Source organism: Pseudorasbora parva, chromosome 3 (assembly GCF_024679245.1).
Source record: "Pseudorasbora parva isolate DD20220531a chromosome 3, ASM2467924v1, whole genome shotgun sequence".
Taxonomy (NCBI): domain Eukaryota; kingdom Metazoa; phylum Chordata; class Actinopteri; order Cypriniformes; family Gobionidae; genus Pseudorasbora; species Pseudorasbora parva.
The window spans coordinates 57,970,350-57,987,156 of record NC_090174.1 but is presented as its reverse complement, the minus strand read 5'-3'; the positions used below and the strand labels follow the sequence as shown (position 1 = coordinate 57,987,156).

Genomic DNA, 16,807 nt, shown 5'->3' with positions numbered 1-16,807 from the left:
TATTAGTATTATTGGTTAGACAAACATCTAAAGATGCAAACCATTAGCCTACCAATGATGACTTAATGAACCTTGTGAACACATTACGGACAGTTCACCCCAAAATTAAAATTATGTCTATAAAAGTTGTTCCAAACCTGTTGCTGGGCCCCATTGACTTCCATAGTATTTTTTTTCCTCCATACTGTGGAAATCAATGGGGTCCATCAACTGTTTGGTTACTCATATTCGTCAAAATGTCTTCTTTTGTGATCTCACTCTAAAAAATGCTGGGTTAAAAACAACCCAAGTTGGGTTGAAAATGGACAAACCCAGAAATTGGGTTGTTTGAACCCTTGTAAATGGACCCATTCAAACAACCCAATTTCTGGGTTTGTCCATTTTCAACCTAACTTGGGTTGTTTTTAACCCAGCATTTTTTAGAGTGAAGCAGAGTAAAGAAATTCATACATGTTTGGAACAACTTGAGAGAGAGATAAAAGAATTTGCATTTTTTGTGAACTATTAATCAGATACAAAATTCGGATCGCCAGTGTCACGTGATTTCAGCAGTTTGTCAGTTTGACACACGATCCAAATCATGAAACAATACACTGATTCATGACCGTTAGAATCTTTATGTGAGGATTGAAAAAAATCCGGAAGAAAAGACAATGCTGAATAAAATCGTAGTTTTCGTTATTTTTGGACCAAAATGTATTTTCGATGCTTCAAGAGATTCTAATTAACCCACTGATGTCTCATATGGACTACTGTGATGATGTTCTTATTCCCTTTCTGGACATGGACAGTATAGTGTGCATACACTTAGATACGCTCTCAGACTAAATATAAAATATCTTAAACTGTGTTCTGAAGATGAAGGGAGGTCTTACGGGTGTGGAACGACATTAGGGTGAGGAGGAGTTAATGACATACATTTCATTTTTGGGTGAACTAACCCTTTAATGCTTCAGCATGCCAAGACATTTTGGACAATTCCATGCTCCCAAATTTGTGGTAACAGTGTGGGGATGGCCCCTTTTCTATTCCAACATGACCCGTCGGTCGATGAAGACATTGATGAGCGAGTCTGGTGTATCTGCAGGTTTCACCAAGTCAAATTTAATATGTTTTATGACCTTTTTAAGACCATTATGAATTAAATGTAAGACCTATATCGCGCAATAAAAAATAAAAAAACAGAATCACTAAAGTACTTTCAATCCCACCAGGATTAGCATATATATATATATATATATATATATATATATATATATATATATATATATATATATATATATATATATGCAATTTTTTTTTTCACTTTAACCATAACAATAGTCACACATGGCAATACAACAAACAAAATGCATGAATCTTGTTTGGTATTACAAAAAAAAAAGGCTGGTCCAGTTATGTGCTATCTATCTTTAATAACAGGATCGCTTGGGGTGGGAAATATGACTAAAGTAAACCACAGTAATTAAGCAATTGTTTAATATAAGTAAAACGTTTTCTAGTAATTAAGTAATCAAGTAAACTGGTCAGTAATAAAATATATACTTATAAACAAATGACAATAGACTACTGTCAGAAAAGGTCAAATTAATACAACAAAGATAACGTTACATATCTACAAACAGTGCTTTAAGCGTGTGCAGTTTTTCCCGTTTGTGTTGTGGTTATGCTATATTAGTTTGCTTTCACTTTGAGAACTTACTAATTCGCAGATCCAACTAAATGACACGTCCCAAACTTTTTTACTCGAGTCAGGATATAGACAATGACATATGCATAATGTGTATATTTGATCGTTCAAGAGTACGCTAAAGAGTTTACATCACTGTTATTAACTCTTTTTAGTGCAATCGGGTATATTATACTTTTATTTGGTCATTATGCAAGATTGTGAGAAAGATTTGCCTTCGCTTTCACGATCGCGGAACTGGAAGAATCGTCAGCTGAAGAATAAAATCCATTTTATGCGTCTGTGGGGTACAATCTGAAAGAGGCTCGTGCCAATAACACGAAAGCTGATTGGCTGCAATACAAGATGCATACTGGTCTAATTTGAAGTTGTAATACAGCAAACAATAGTTGGACTAGCGAAAGAAAGAACTACAACACCACGGAATAAACACGCACGCTGCAGGAGGCGGAAGCATTTTAATGAGGTAAATTAAGACCTGTTTAACATTATTAAAGACCTAGAATGTAATGCTTCAGCGAATTTAATACTTTTTAGACCATGCATTTGTTTTTATGTTTTTATGGCCTTAAAGGTAGAATTGGTTAAAAAACTTTTTTTTTTTCAAATTTGTTTAAATGTTCTTTTTATATCAATATTGAAGAGGGGATTCTGAAATCCACTGCCGCTTCAATATACCTGTATATATTTATATCCTAATTAACTTCATAATCAAAACTTTAATCAATATGTATCCTATATTATTATAATGATTCTGTCCAGTTATGATTTTGCATTTAGTTTCTTGTTTTCTAAAGTGTGTATTTGGTCTCTGAGGAGTGACTGAAGGTCTGGCCTAGAGATGTGTGATGTGTCAATAAACACTGGCAACAAGGTCATGTGTTTGGGTTTTTGAGGTATCACACACCCCTAACATGTCAGGAGTGCAGTAACAGCGTTTGCTCACTTAGCCCGGCTTCCAGAGATGAAATATGGATTTGTCTTTCATTTAATTTATTATATTTTATTCCTTTTATATTTACTTTTACTGAAACACTAAAGACTCAAGATGAATATTGCCTGTACTAGTGTGTACCTCTCACTGAAAGAAAGCACATGTTATCAGTATGTTTTGGTTAGAACTGGAGCTTAATCATCTCCAACCTTGGAGAGACTGTGTATCTGTGTATGTGCACAATATTCTGTGTTACAGATCAGTGTTGAGAATGGTGTACAATGGGCACCCTAAGCGATGGGTGGACTTGTTGTTCTGGGCAAGTTGGCGCCTGCTCCAGATTTGGAAGGTCACTATGGGCCTAATTCTGGGGTGAAAGCATCAACAAGTGACACATCAGTGGAAACGTGCATCAGATTAACTGAATCGAGTGGAAATTTACCATGACTGCATTGTCTCTGAGCCAATCAGAAGCATCCACATTGCAGTAATGACGTGGATAAGACCTTGAAAACAGTATAACTGTTGGGACAACTGTATGTACGATAGGGCGAGGCAACGACACGGTGAGAGAGGGAGCGCGGCCTACAAACTCCTTGTGAGACTTGAAGCTTCTGCTTTTGAAACTGCAAATTATTCTTAAGTAAATTTTTCTTTTAATTAATTGCAATGACTCTGTCTTCATTTCTTCACTACTGGTCCTGGGTCATAAGCTGTTAACCCCTAACAATATACATAATTAAAATGTAAAGACTCTAAAAAAGAAAGTATAAAAATTGAGTGTCTGTAGACCTCTCACCAGCCGCTCAGCTGGAAGCTGGAAGCACGAGCAGTGTGCATGGAGTGACATCATGTCAGAATCACATGTAATAAACAATCTAACTTTATCAGTTTAAATATAAACAAATAAGATGTCTTTTAGTACCCACCATCAAGCTAGAATACCGATACTGGTAAAGTTTAAAATGTATTTTTGTTTAATTCGGTAACGAGCTAGTTATATTTATAAGGCAATGCTAAAACGGGTAGCACTGATACATCCCCCCCCCCCCCCAAATAACATTAGTTATACTGTGATGAAGATGAATTTCATGTAAAATTCATAATATATACTGTGTTTTGCATGTAAGAGTTGATGAAAGCAGTGTTGATTAGTAGTAGCTAAAGCTAACTTAGTTCTAAAAAAAAGTTCCTGGATGCGGTGTACTAGCTTTTACACATGCATTGTGTTATCTAAAGTTAAATTTTGCGCAATTCAACACAACAGCGATCAACCTGAGCTAAGCATATTGAGTATCATCTCTACTAATGGCTAAGTGTATAATATTGTAACTTTATGCTAAGTGTTATGCTATATTAGGCAGTTACATGTGCTAGTGATACATGCTTCATGAAAACATAAACCGAAAAAATGTATAATCAAAATGAAAGATTACCTGTCCAGCAGAAATACAGCCAGCAATGAGTCATTTTTCAGCCTCTTTAGGTCCCTCAGTCCACGCCCATATTTACTCACGTTTGATTTCTTTGTTTATCCAAAGACTTCTTGTGCATTGCCTTTACATGTAGGCCTACTGTCTTCCTTTTTTGTTGTTGCATTGTTTGCCTTCAAACCCGGCACCTTGAATTTTGAATGCTTTTGCACTTCCTAGGGGTGCGCGCATGTGTGGGCAGAACCTGTAGCGAAAGCGGTGGTTGTCATGGTAGCGAGAGAGAGTGACAATCGCCCAAGCCAATCATTAGTTTCATCCCGAACGAAAATAATGAGCGGTGTTTATTACAGATTAAACAGTCTAGAGTTACTTGATTTTTATACTCTCTTTTTCAGAGTACTTACATTTTAATTATGTATTGACATATAAAGAAAGTTTAAACTAATTTGGACAAAAGTGTTTTAGATCATTCCTACCTACCCCACCTTTAAATTCTTATTGTTAAATTTATTACTTTTTATGACCCTGCGGAAACCCTGGAGGAACTTGACTGGCCTTTACAGTCCTGACCTCAACCCGATAGATCACCTTTGGGATGAATTAGAACAGAGACTGAGAGCCAGGCCTTCTCATCCAACATCAGTGCCTGACCTCACAAATGCACTTCTAGAATGGTCAACAATTCCCATAAACACACTCCTAAACCTTGAGGAAAGCCTTCCCAGAAGAGTTGAAGATGTTATAGCTGCAAAGGGTGGGCTGGCTCCATATTAAACCCTACAGATTAAGAATAGGATGGCATCAAAGTTCATGTTCATGTAAAGGCAAACGTCCCAGGAAAAACAGATTGCAATGCACTCCACACCATTCAATATTTGCAATATTTATGTAATATATGTACAGTTAAACGAATATCACAAATGGTGTCTGTTTACTGCTGCTTTTGTTGCTGTTGCTTTTACTGTTGTCACCAGATTTCTTAACATTTGCTCATTCTGCTTTACAAATGCATTATATCATCTACTACTGTTATTCAGAGATTCACAAGAATGCATGCTTTGAATACACTTGTATCCATTGCAATTACAGGGATGTGAGCTGTTAAGGGGCTTGATGGGGAGCAGATCGATACTCAAATTCTTCTGAAGGACCTCCATGGGGACAATCACTCTGTCGAACACTGACCAAAGTGGGTTAATAAGATTAATAAAGCACCTGAAAAACACATGTAATCAAACACACAGCTGTGAAACCAGCTTATAAATGATGCTTCCTCCTCGTCCTACAGTAATTATTCAAGACAGCTTGTCATTTCACTACAAACGACCTTAAACTGTTGTAAAGAGAACAAGAATGCAAATGAGCCATCATTGTGTGCTGATAACACGGTGCCTGCCGTAAAAAGCGATTAAAAACACAACAACTTGCATGCATTAGAAGAAACGCTGTAATTATGATGTATTCATCCAGGCCTCTGTGACTGATGGCTTCAAGAAGAATCATTTTATTCACTGTAAATCCTCATTATGGCTAGTTTCCAAAACCTAGCGAGCTGCTTTGCTGCACCTCAACGTTGTAAATAAAACAAAGGTTATTGAGGGTACGTTTTACTGGAAAATACATAACTTTCATTATGTGCATGGTGGTACACTGACCGAAAAATTGTGCTGCCTTAAAATACTGTGTCTAAATCGCATCCTGTAAAGAAAACTCATGCTCCATGTCATGACAGCCTTGACCTTGATACTAAAGACCCGTCTAACAACATACAGCTCACATAAGGATATTAAATTCCCCGGGCAGCCTGGAGCGTGCTGAGTTTCCAGGGCTGCAGGAGGTTCCAGCTCTCCGTATTGATTTGACTCCGGGAAGGGAAAATGTGCTGAACAGCACACAAACACCTGCTGGCCTATCACAGGACACCGACAGAGGAGCTTCAACAAGACACTGTTCCCTCTTCATATGAAGTCAGCACAAACACGCACATGACTCCGGACAGACGCTCACGTCGACATGTTCTGCATGAGCAACTTCAGCTTTGGTTTCTTAACTTTGGTGCTCTGCTGGTTTTGCTTTCTGGGCCCAGTCATCAAGTGGCAACACAGCAACAAAACTGTTTATCATTCAAATAAAGAAAACAAAACATGATGCATATGTATACACATATACCAACAATAACATTTAAAAAAAAATTCTGTCTGCAAAACGAATTGTTAAACTCAATTGTGTTGCACTGGACTTGCACTCGATGATATGGAAATCTACTAAAACTTCTAAAGACTAAGTTTTCTAAGTCTTTTTTGTACTTGGCAAACTAATTTAATGTCAGTAATGTCAGTTTTTCTCAGCAAATATTACAGCATTATTACATGTCGCGCCATATTATATATTAGGCATAACATTATGACCTTGTGAAGTGAATGAAACTGATTATCTCTTCATCACGGCACCTGTTAGTAAGTTTAGTAAGTAAGGGTACAAGTGTATATTTTGTCCTCAAAGTTGATGTGTTAGAAGCAGGAAAAATGGGCAAGTGTAAGGATTTGGGTGAGTTTGACAAGGGCCAAATTGTGATGGCTAGAGGACTGGGTCAGAGCATCTCCAAAACTGCAGCTCTTGTGGGCTGTTCCCGGTCTGCAGTGGTCAGTATCTATCAAAAGTGCTCCAAGGAAGGAACAGTGGAGAACCGGCCACAGGGTCATGGGCGGCCAAGGCTCATTGATGCACGTGGGGAGGGAAGGCTGGCCCGTGTGATCTGAACAAACAGACGAGCTACTGGAGCTCAAATTGCTCAAGAAGTTAATGCTGGTTCTGATAGAAAGGTGTCAGAATACACGGTGCATCTCAGTTTGTTGTGTATGGGGCAGCATAACCGCAGACCAGTCAGGGTGCCCATGCTGACCCCTGACCCCGCCGAAAGCACCAACAGTGGCACGTGAGCATCAGAACTGAACCACAGAGCAATGGAAGAAGGTGGCCTGGTCTGAGGAATCACGTTTTCTTTTACATCATGTGGATGGCCGGGTGTGTGTGCGCAGCTTACCTGGGGAACACATGGCCCCAGGATGCACTATGGGAAGAAGGTAATCCGGCGGAGGCAGTGTGATGCTTTTGGCAATGTTCTGCTGGGAAACCTTGGGTCCTCCACCCATGTGGATGTTACTTTGACACCTACCACCTAGCTAAGCATTGTTGCAGACCATGTTCAGCCTTTCATTGAAACGGTATTCCCTGGTGGTTGTGGCTCTTTCAGCAGGATAATGCTCCAGACACAAAGCACAAATGGTTTAGGAATGGTTTGAGGAGCACAACAACGAGTTTAAGGTGTTGACTAGGCCTCCAAATTCCCCAGATCTCAATCCAATCGAGCATCTGTGGGATGTGCTGAACAAACAAGTCTGATCCATGGAGGCCCCACCTCACAACTTACAGGACTTAATGGATCTGCTGCTAACATATTGGTACCAAACACCACAGCACACCTTCAAGGTTCTAGTGGAGTCCATGCCTCGAGGGGTCAGGGCTGATTTGGCAGCAAACGTTGGACTAACACAATATTAGGAAGGTGGCCATGCCATGCCTAATCGATGTATAAACAACAATATGCATACAATAACATGACATAGGATAAATTAAAATTTTGTAAATGAACCTTAACACTTAATAAATTAACAGTTGAAAACATGAACAAAGCACTGGGCCAAATGTTTTATTAATACTATTTTACCAAATGACTTGGATTTCTGCCAAAATACATTACAGTGATTAGTGTTATAAACAAAACATTTCAATAGTGTTTTCTCTTCCTAGATGAAAGTTAAAAAGATTTATCTTGCCATCCTAACTATTAGAAATGATATAAGCTGATTTAACATTGATCTTCCCTGCGTGTCAGTGACATTTTTGAGAGCTTCATTATTGTGCATCTTATAAATTCAGGTCAAAAACCCTAACCGTGAATGTCCAGATATAGCTCTTCACATTGCACTCTCTTTAAAGGGTTTCCTTTCTCATGAAGTGACAAGCTTCCTTGACGCCAGGCGTGAATGCTGCTCATGTATTATTCAAAGATCCTGTTCTTTAGATCTGCCTGCTGCCCGGTTCAGCGTTCAGGACCTGTGCCATGGGAATGTCTGGCTATTAATGAAGTGCTTTCTCAGCACATGAGCCCATGAATGATTCGGATGTCCATAAGTAACTGTACAAGCCAGGCTTATTAGGAACTCATACAACAAATCTCATGATACTGATGCAGGATGGCACAACATCTTTGCATTACTACAGTACTTAGTAAACACTTGCACATTGCCAAAATGATGATGGGATGCATTGCATTCTGTTTTAAGTGCCTCATATGCATGCAAACATCGGATTAATAACTTAACGGTAGATTCATGTACACTACCAGTTAGGGCTGCATGATGAATCATATTTTAATTGTGATCACATTTTCTTATTTAATATTTAATACTTTTGTTTTCCAGTACAAATATTTAAACACCAATGTCCAAATACAATTACTTAGCAAAATGATATTAAGTCTTGTTTTCTGAAAAATGCTTAAAACAAGAACAAATATCTAGCAGTGGGGTCATAAAAATACAGGTCTGGAAAAATTTAAGAGACCTCTTAACATTGAGAAATCAGAGCTGTATACTTAATTCAAAGGGGAACCATTTTTGTTCTCCAGAAAACAAGACAAAATATGTTGCAACACATTCTCACACCCAACTCGTTACATATGGACGCTTGACCAGGACCCCTTGTCGTCACTTTTCAGCGAACTGGGCGTACCTTTATCGTCAATTTTCGACGCGGTGGGTGCTCCATTCATTTCAATGAGAAACCTTTGCCGTCAAATTAATTTTTTTATTGAAATTATTTATTGGTTTATAATTTTGTCATTATGACATGTTGGAGTGTGCTTCTCAATTAAATCAGTAAGCATAATTTCATTTACATTTATTTTATTTACGCTATTTAGACACATTTTAACATTTTTTCATTTACATTTATTTTATTAACGCTATTTAGACACATTTTAACATGTAACCCAACCCCACCCCATCCCTAAACCTACCCATTTGTGTGAACATTATATAAAACACAGGATATAACATACGACTGCATCCACGAGTTATTCAAAAAAGTTAAATAATCCAAGTTTTCCGAGGCCAAACGGTTGATTTGCGTGAAGAAAATCCCCAAAAGCGATCAGCATCTCCATCCGCCGAAGATCATGAACAAACACATCAAATTTCAAATATTGCTGCCCGTACTTCAGATTTCATAGTGAAATGTCATTGGCTCTCATATGTCTTGTGACCAATTGCGTCATTACGTCAGCATTGATTGTAAAATGTCATTGGCTCTCCTGTGTCTTGTGACCGATCGCGTCATTACGTCAGCAGTGATTGTAAAATGTCATTGGCTCTCCTGTGTCTTGTGACCGATCGCGTCATGCTCAGGAGTCTTTTGAATTATTTGAATGAGATATGAATGAGTTCGTTCACGGGGCAGCGGGATCATCATTTCAGCGATTAAAAGATCAAGATCAACTGTTCTTCACATGAAGACATCGTATGACTTCAGAAGACTTGGAATGAAACATGAGTTAATACTTTTATACAGTTTTGGTCAGATTTTGCAATAAATACTTGTGACTGTACATTTATTTGCCTGGTATTTGTTTTATATTGTTAAGATGTGGGTAGGTTTAGGGTAGGAGTTGGCTTAGTTGCTCCAACATATAAAAGTAGCCTTTAAATATTAATAAAATCATGTCTGCTTTTACAAACGCAAAGAATGAAATGCGTCTGTGTATGACGCCAAAGGTTTCTCATTGAAATGAATGGAGCACCTAGCGCGTCGAAAATTGACGATAAAGGTACGCCCAGTTCGTTGACGACAAGGGGTCCTGGTCAAGCGTCCATATGTGACGAGTTGGGTGTGAGAATGTGTTGCAATATTACGTAATTTTACTTCCTAAATAAATGCAGTTTGATTTAGAAATGTTATTGGGAACATAATTTGGAAGGATTGTAATGAAGGTTTTGAGGTAAAATAAACCTAGTGTATGAGTTGATGTTTTCTTAATGTACACTTACATGAACGTCATAATGACAGTAAATTATATTGTATAATTATATTGTCTAAATGTAACTTTTATAAGTTTTAATTTTTCTACATGTACATTAAAATATTTTTATCTTAAAAGATATCTTTGTAGTAAATTTGCATGTAATAATTTTGAGGATATACATTTTAAATATTAAATATATTTTGTGTTTATGTATAAATATTTAATTTGTATATTTATGTGTGTATATATTTATTATATGAATGTATACTTATTTAAACGAAAACGTTTGTCTTTGCACTGAGCACTTTTTTATTTTTATTGCCTCTGAATAATTTTTTTTGAAGATTTGTGAGTGGGAGCAAAGATTTTGAGCTTTTGGGCAATAACTCCATTAAAATGTAAAAATACATTTCTCAAATAAAAACAACAATTATAATTCCTGAGCAAAATAATCATGATTATCAGTTTAAGCAGTTGCAGCCCTACCACCAGACAAGGATTTAGACAAACCCGACTTGAATTAAAGCAAAGTTACTGTGAAAAATAACCTACTGACATCTACTGACCTAATGCGTAAACATTACGGGAAGCGCTCTAGAGACCCAAGTTTGGTTTGAAGATGAAAAACATACCAAGCACAATGTTCGGTGCGATCTTGGAAAAGCTGCTGCTCTCGTGCACAGATGCTGTACATTTCCCCATGCTCAGACTCTCTCCTTCTCTCCTGAAAGGGTACAAGAGAGACAGATTAAAAAATAAACAGGTGTAAACAGGAATGTGTCTCTCGTCTACTTTTGATCTGATCGACCAAAATGCATCTAAACACCAGGTTTAAACAGGGCCACAATTCTGCCACGGCTATCCATGTCCATGACCTGAACCCTATAGAAAACTGAAGAGGAGAAGCACCAACATGGAGCTGGGAATGTGAAGGATCTGGAGAGAGTCTGAACGGAGGAATGAACTCTGATCTCCAAACTCATCATGCATTATAGAAGAAGCCTCAGAGCTAGTACTCAGAAGTACTAAATAAAAGGGTACTATTAACTGTGATCAATGTATATTAGATAAAAATGTATTTCATAATGAGATTTCATCAAGTGTTATACTTCAATGAAAGGCTGGCAATGGCCAAGGGTGCCAATAATTCTGACCAGGACCGTACAGTCTCATTCTATGGTGTTTTTATTTTGTGCATTATAACTTGTGATTGTTAGCTGGGTTGGTCTTGTTTTAGGAAACTAACAGAAGGAGGCAGCAGGCAGCAGTTGCGCTGGCTTTGTGAGTCAGTGCCTCTTGCGTAACCCTCCTCAAACTGGCGTCAGTATCTGATGAGCCGGTATGAAGCTGACATCAAAGGACTAGTTTCAAATCAGCTTGGAGCAGTAAGACTCTTATGAACGGGAGTTTTTAGGCATGCAGGAATAGAAAGAGAATGCAAAATAAAATCATATCTCTGAGCTACCACATTTTGTGAAGTCTAGCAACCTCAAAATGCATATCTTTAAATAATAATTCTTTTAAAAAATTGAACTCAGTTGCATTACTACAGTGCTTCTTGATTTAAAAACGACTTTTCCATGAATGATTATTTAATGAAATCATTGATTTTTAAAAAAACGCATAATTCCCACTCTGAATAAACTGAAAGCCAATGCATTAAAGTAACTTTACAACGGTAAAATATAATGTTCTATAATGAACTACAGTACAGTTCAAACCTTTGGGGGAAGAATATAATTAATCGTTTTATTCAGCAAGAACACATTCAATTGATCAAAAGTGGCAGTAAAGACATTTATAATGGTAAAAAAGATTTAGATTTCAAATAAATGCTGTTCTTGAGAAGAATCCCTAAAAAGAGTATCAGTATGATATTAAATGATTTCATAATTGAAAATTATAGATGTTTCTTCAGCAGTAAATCATCATATCAGAATGATTTCTGAAGGATCATGTGACACTGAAGACTGGAGTAATGATGCTGAAAATTCAGATTGATCACCTATATAGTCAGCTAGAAAACAGATATTTCACAATATTACTGTTTTAACTGTATTTGACCCCCCAAAAAGACTTTCAAAACCCTCAAACTTTTGAACATCACTGTCTTTGATATTTATATATATATATATATATGGGCCGGGACTTTAACGCGTTAATTAAGATTAATCAACTGCGGGACATTAACGCGTTAATTAATTACGGCAAAAAATAAATAACAATTTTAACTACACTTATTTTTGCACCGCAGAACGTTTTTCAATGAATGAGTTTCGACGGACCGATTATACTGGAACACCAACTAGCGTTCACGAGTCATGACAACAACAAACCATATGCTGCGTCCCAATTCGCCTACTTATACTGCGTCCTAAATGTATGTACTCTTTTTGTGAAGAAAAGATATATACTGTACTTTTGTGTGTGTAGCAGAAAAGTATGCAAGCTTCGGGACTACTTCGCCATCTTTAACGGACTTTGTCGCTTAACTAGTGCATCCCGTCACCGTTTAACTGCCCTTTCATTCATCGTCAGATTCATCACAGTTAATATCCTCCACATTCAGTTTAATCTCCTACCGTATCGGAGAGAAATGGAGCCGCTCGTTGATCTGCCATGTGTGGGTCTTTGTGGGTCAGAGACTCTCCTCATGTGTTTGCAGTTTAAATATAATGATGCATTTAAAAGTGAATGGCCAAACGTGTCAATAAAAAAGTTCACAATGCTGCTGCAGGTGAAATATAATGTGGACAACACTGAATAAAAATATTTTTGTCAGGTTAAATATTGATAGTTGGTCACTCAAACCCCTTTATCTCAACTTCTCTACTTAACCGTCTGACTCGCACATCCATCATGTTTGTTGTTTTTAACGTTTTTTATCCACGTTTGTAGTTCTAATCGAATCCTCGTCCAACTCGCAATGGGTTGTGGGCAAAATCAGCCGTTGGAGTGCCCATCGATCCATACTTCAAATTCGGACCGGAAATAGTAAACCATCCGGGAATCTTTGGAATAATCTTTTCAACATACTACGATTTGGGACATACTAATTCTATTTTCGAATATTATTTAGGATGGATAGTATGCAAATTGGGACACAGGGATAGTGAACATGAATGAAGAAGCTGATGAGAACGCATTGCTTGGTCCCGTGGATGGGAAATTTTGTTTTAAAAAACGAAAGGATGGAAGCGTCAACAAGAGCATGGTTGTGTGGAAGCACAAGGAATTAGCGTATCACCGCAGCACATCGAGCCTCAAATATCACAAATATGCTTTTGCTACACTTAATGGCAAACATTGCACTGGTCTGCTGGACTGAAATCAATAAACAATATTTTGTTGATTAAGCTTATGTATTCAGTCATTATTCAATGGTATACTAAAAATTCCATGTGAAAAATTACTTATAATTGTTCCACGTCAAATATTTATATGCAATTAAAATGTGATTAATTTCGATTAATTAATTAATTACAAAGCCTCTAATTAATTAGATTCATTTTTTTAATCGAGTCCCGGCCCTAATATATATTCAAAAATAAAAAACATAAAAGTATTTGCAATGCCTTAAAATGGTGTCTAAATTAGGGTTTGTAATACAGCTCTACAATTTCTATAGTGTGTAAAGACACAACCGAATGTGCATGAAACAGATCAGGGCGCAGCATGTGCAACAGTCATGACGACCAAACACTTGAGATCCAGGCAACATGAAACAAGCATTCATAGATTTCTACTAGAGATGTCTCCGGGGATTGCTTATGTGTTTAATGGGTTTTGACCTGTGGGGACTTCATTGATCTGATAAAGCCACAGACGGATACTGCAATGCAGACACTCTGCAGCAGGAAAAGAAGTTAATTGACAGAAGCTTGAGTCTCTCATTCAGTATAAGGCGGTATTTAAATTACATGGTTCAAGTGACCCAATTCCGATTTTTTCCTCCCATGTGGCACAGCTCGGATATGACCCACGAATGTGTAAGCAGGAAACAAGCACACGGGATCCGATATTCTCAGATCGGTTTCAGGCCTTATCTAAATCTGATATGATTCAGATGCATGCATTTACATGTAAGCGGACAGATCGGATATTCCCATATCAATGCGAGTCGTACGTCATTGAAAAAGCGATGGTGGCAAATGGTGTCAGCTCAGGTGGACACCAACCACGATCACATGACTCTTTTCAATGGCACAACAGAGGACGAAGGCTTCAGCTGAACTTAAAGATAACATGGAAAGCAAAAGATTATACAGGTCCTTCTCAAAAAATTAGCATATTGTGATAAAGTTCATTATTTTCCATAATGTAATGATAAAAATTTATAAAAAACGTTCATATATTTTAGATTCATTGCACACATTTTTCAGGTCTTTATTGTTTTAATTCTGATGATTTTGGCATACAGCTCATGGAAACCCAAAAATCTCAAAAAATTTGCATATTTCATCCGACCAATAAAACAAGTGTTTTTAATACAAAAAAAGTCAAGCTTCAAATAATTATGTTCAGTTATCCAATCAATACTTGGTGGGGAATCCTTTTGCAGAAATGACTGCTTCAGTGCGGCGTGGCATGGAGGCGATCAGCCTGCGGCACTGCTGAGGTGTTCTGGAGGCCCAGGATGCTTCGATAGCGGCCTTAAGCTCATCCAGAGTGTTGGGTCTTGCGTCTCTCAACTTTCTCTTCACAATATCCCACAGATTCTCTATGGGGTTCAGGTCAGGAGAGTTGGCAGGCCAATTGAGCACAGTAATACCATGGTCAGTAAACCATTTACCAGTGGTTTTGGCACTGTGAGCAGGTGCCAGGTTGTGCTGAAAAACCAAATCTTTATCTCCATAAAGCATTTCAGCAGATGGAAGCATGAAGTGCTCCAAAATCTCCTGATAGCGAGCTGCATTGACCCTGCCCTTGATAAAACACCAGCAGCTGACATGGCACCCCAGACCATCACTGACTGTGGGTACTTGACACTGGACTTCAGACATTTTGGCATTTCCTTCTCCCCAGTCTTCCTCCAGACTCTGGCACCTTGATTTCCGAATGACATGCAAAATTTGCTTTCATCCGAAAAAAGTATTTTGGACCACTGAGCAACAGTCCAGTGCTGCTTCTCTGTAGCCCAAAAGTGGCTTGACCTGGGGAATGCGGCACCTGTAGCCCATTTCCTGCACACGCCTGTGCACAGTGGCTCTGGATGTTTCTACTCCAGACTCAGTCCACTGCTTCCGCAGGTCCCCCAAGGTCTGGAATCGGTCCTTCTCCACAATCTTCCTCAGGGTCCGGTCACCTCTTCTCGTTGTGCAGTGTTTTTTGCCACACTTTTTCCTTCCCACAGACTTCCCACTGAGGTGCCTTGATACAGCACTCTGGGAACAGCCTATTCGTTCAGAAATTTCTTTCTGTGTCTTACCCTCTCGCTTGAGGGTGTCAATGATGCAGTCTTACCCATGATTGCGGTTTTGAGTAATGAACCAGGCTGGGAGTTTTTAAAAGCCTCAGGAATCTTTTGCAGGTGTTTAGAGTTAATTAGTTGATTCAGATGATTAGGTTAATAGCTCGTTTAGAGAACCTTTTCATGATATATTAATTTTTTGAGATTTTGGAATTTTGGTTCATGTGGTTGAATGTTTTCATGAGCTGTATGCCAAAATCATCAGTATTAAAACAATAAAAGACCTGAAATTTTTCAGGTTGAGTGCAATGAATCTAAATTATATGAAAGTTTATTTTTTATCATTACATTATGGAAAATAATGAACTTTATCACAATATGCTCATTTTTTGAGAAGGACCTGTATATATCTTTGTCTTACAGAAATAGAAATATATATATATATATATATATATATATATATATATATATATATATATTGTAAATACTATAAATATTGTATAATGTAATATAAATATAATAATATCATTATTTTATGATATTTTTGACAAATAATATTCATATTCATATTTATTTATAAATGTTAAAACATTTAGCACACAATTACGTTTGCACAAAAAAAAAAAAAAAAAAACTGCAAAGTACAGAATCTTCTTTTGCCAGTGGGTATTCAGCACAGTTCACTGCCAGTTTTAATTCATCCAGCAATCTCTCCTGAATTTAATTTCCTTTTTATTTCACCCTGCAAGGTCTACATTTTGTTTTAAGGGTGATAAACCAGGCGTTGGAAGCAGAGAAATTGAAATAGAAATGAACAGAGTGAGAGAGTGAGAGAGTGAGAGAGAGAGAGATGGTGCTGGAGATCATGTCAGAGTGCCAAGTGACTTTAAATAGTCTTCCAGAGAGACACAGGCTGTGCGTCGCCCCTCCCAGCAGCTCAGTCAGTTCTGCATGAGCCGCTCTATATCACTCTACTCACTGTGAATAAACATTAAAGCAGGGCCTACAAACTGGTGGCTTCTGACAGGGGCGCTGAGATGTGAAAACAATCCTAATGCAAATAATAAAATCCAATTAAGAATGCAATTGTGCATAGATTAAGTAAACATACCAACATTGAAAAGGGGAAGAAAAAGATCCCGTATCTTTTTGGTGTGGATATCAATCAAACTCTACAATACTTTAGAAAAAAGTTAATGTTACTTTTGCCAAAATAGACTGACAGCATATTAATGTCATGTATACTGTTTAGTATATT

The 16,807-nt window shown here is 37.6% G+C and overlaps 1 protein-coding gene across 2 annotated transcripts in view; it reads left to right on the top strand.

The window, feature by feature from the left end:
- Positions 1-16,807, top strand: part of crybb3 (crystallin, beta B3) — a 783,391-nt gene that overhangs the window by 152,034 nt on the left and 614,550 nt on the right. The window lies entirely within an intron of this gene.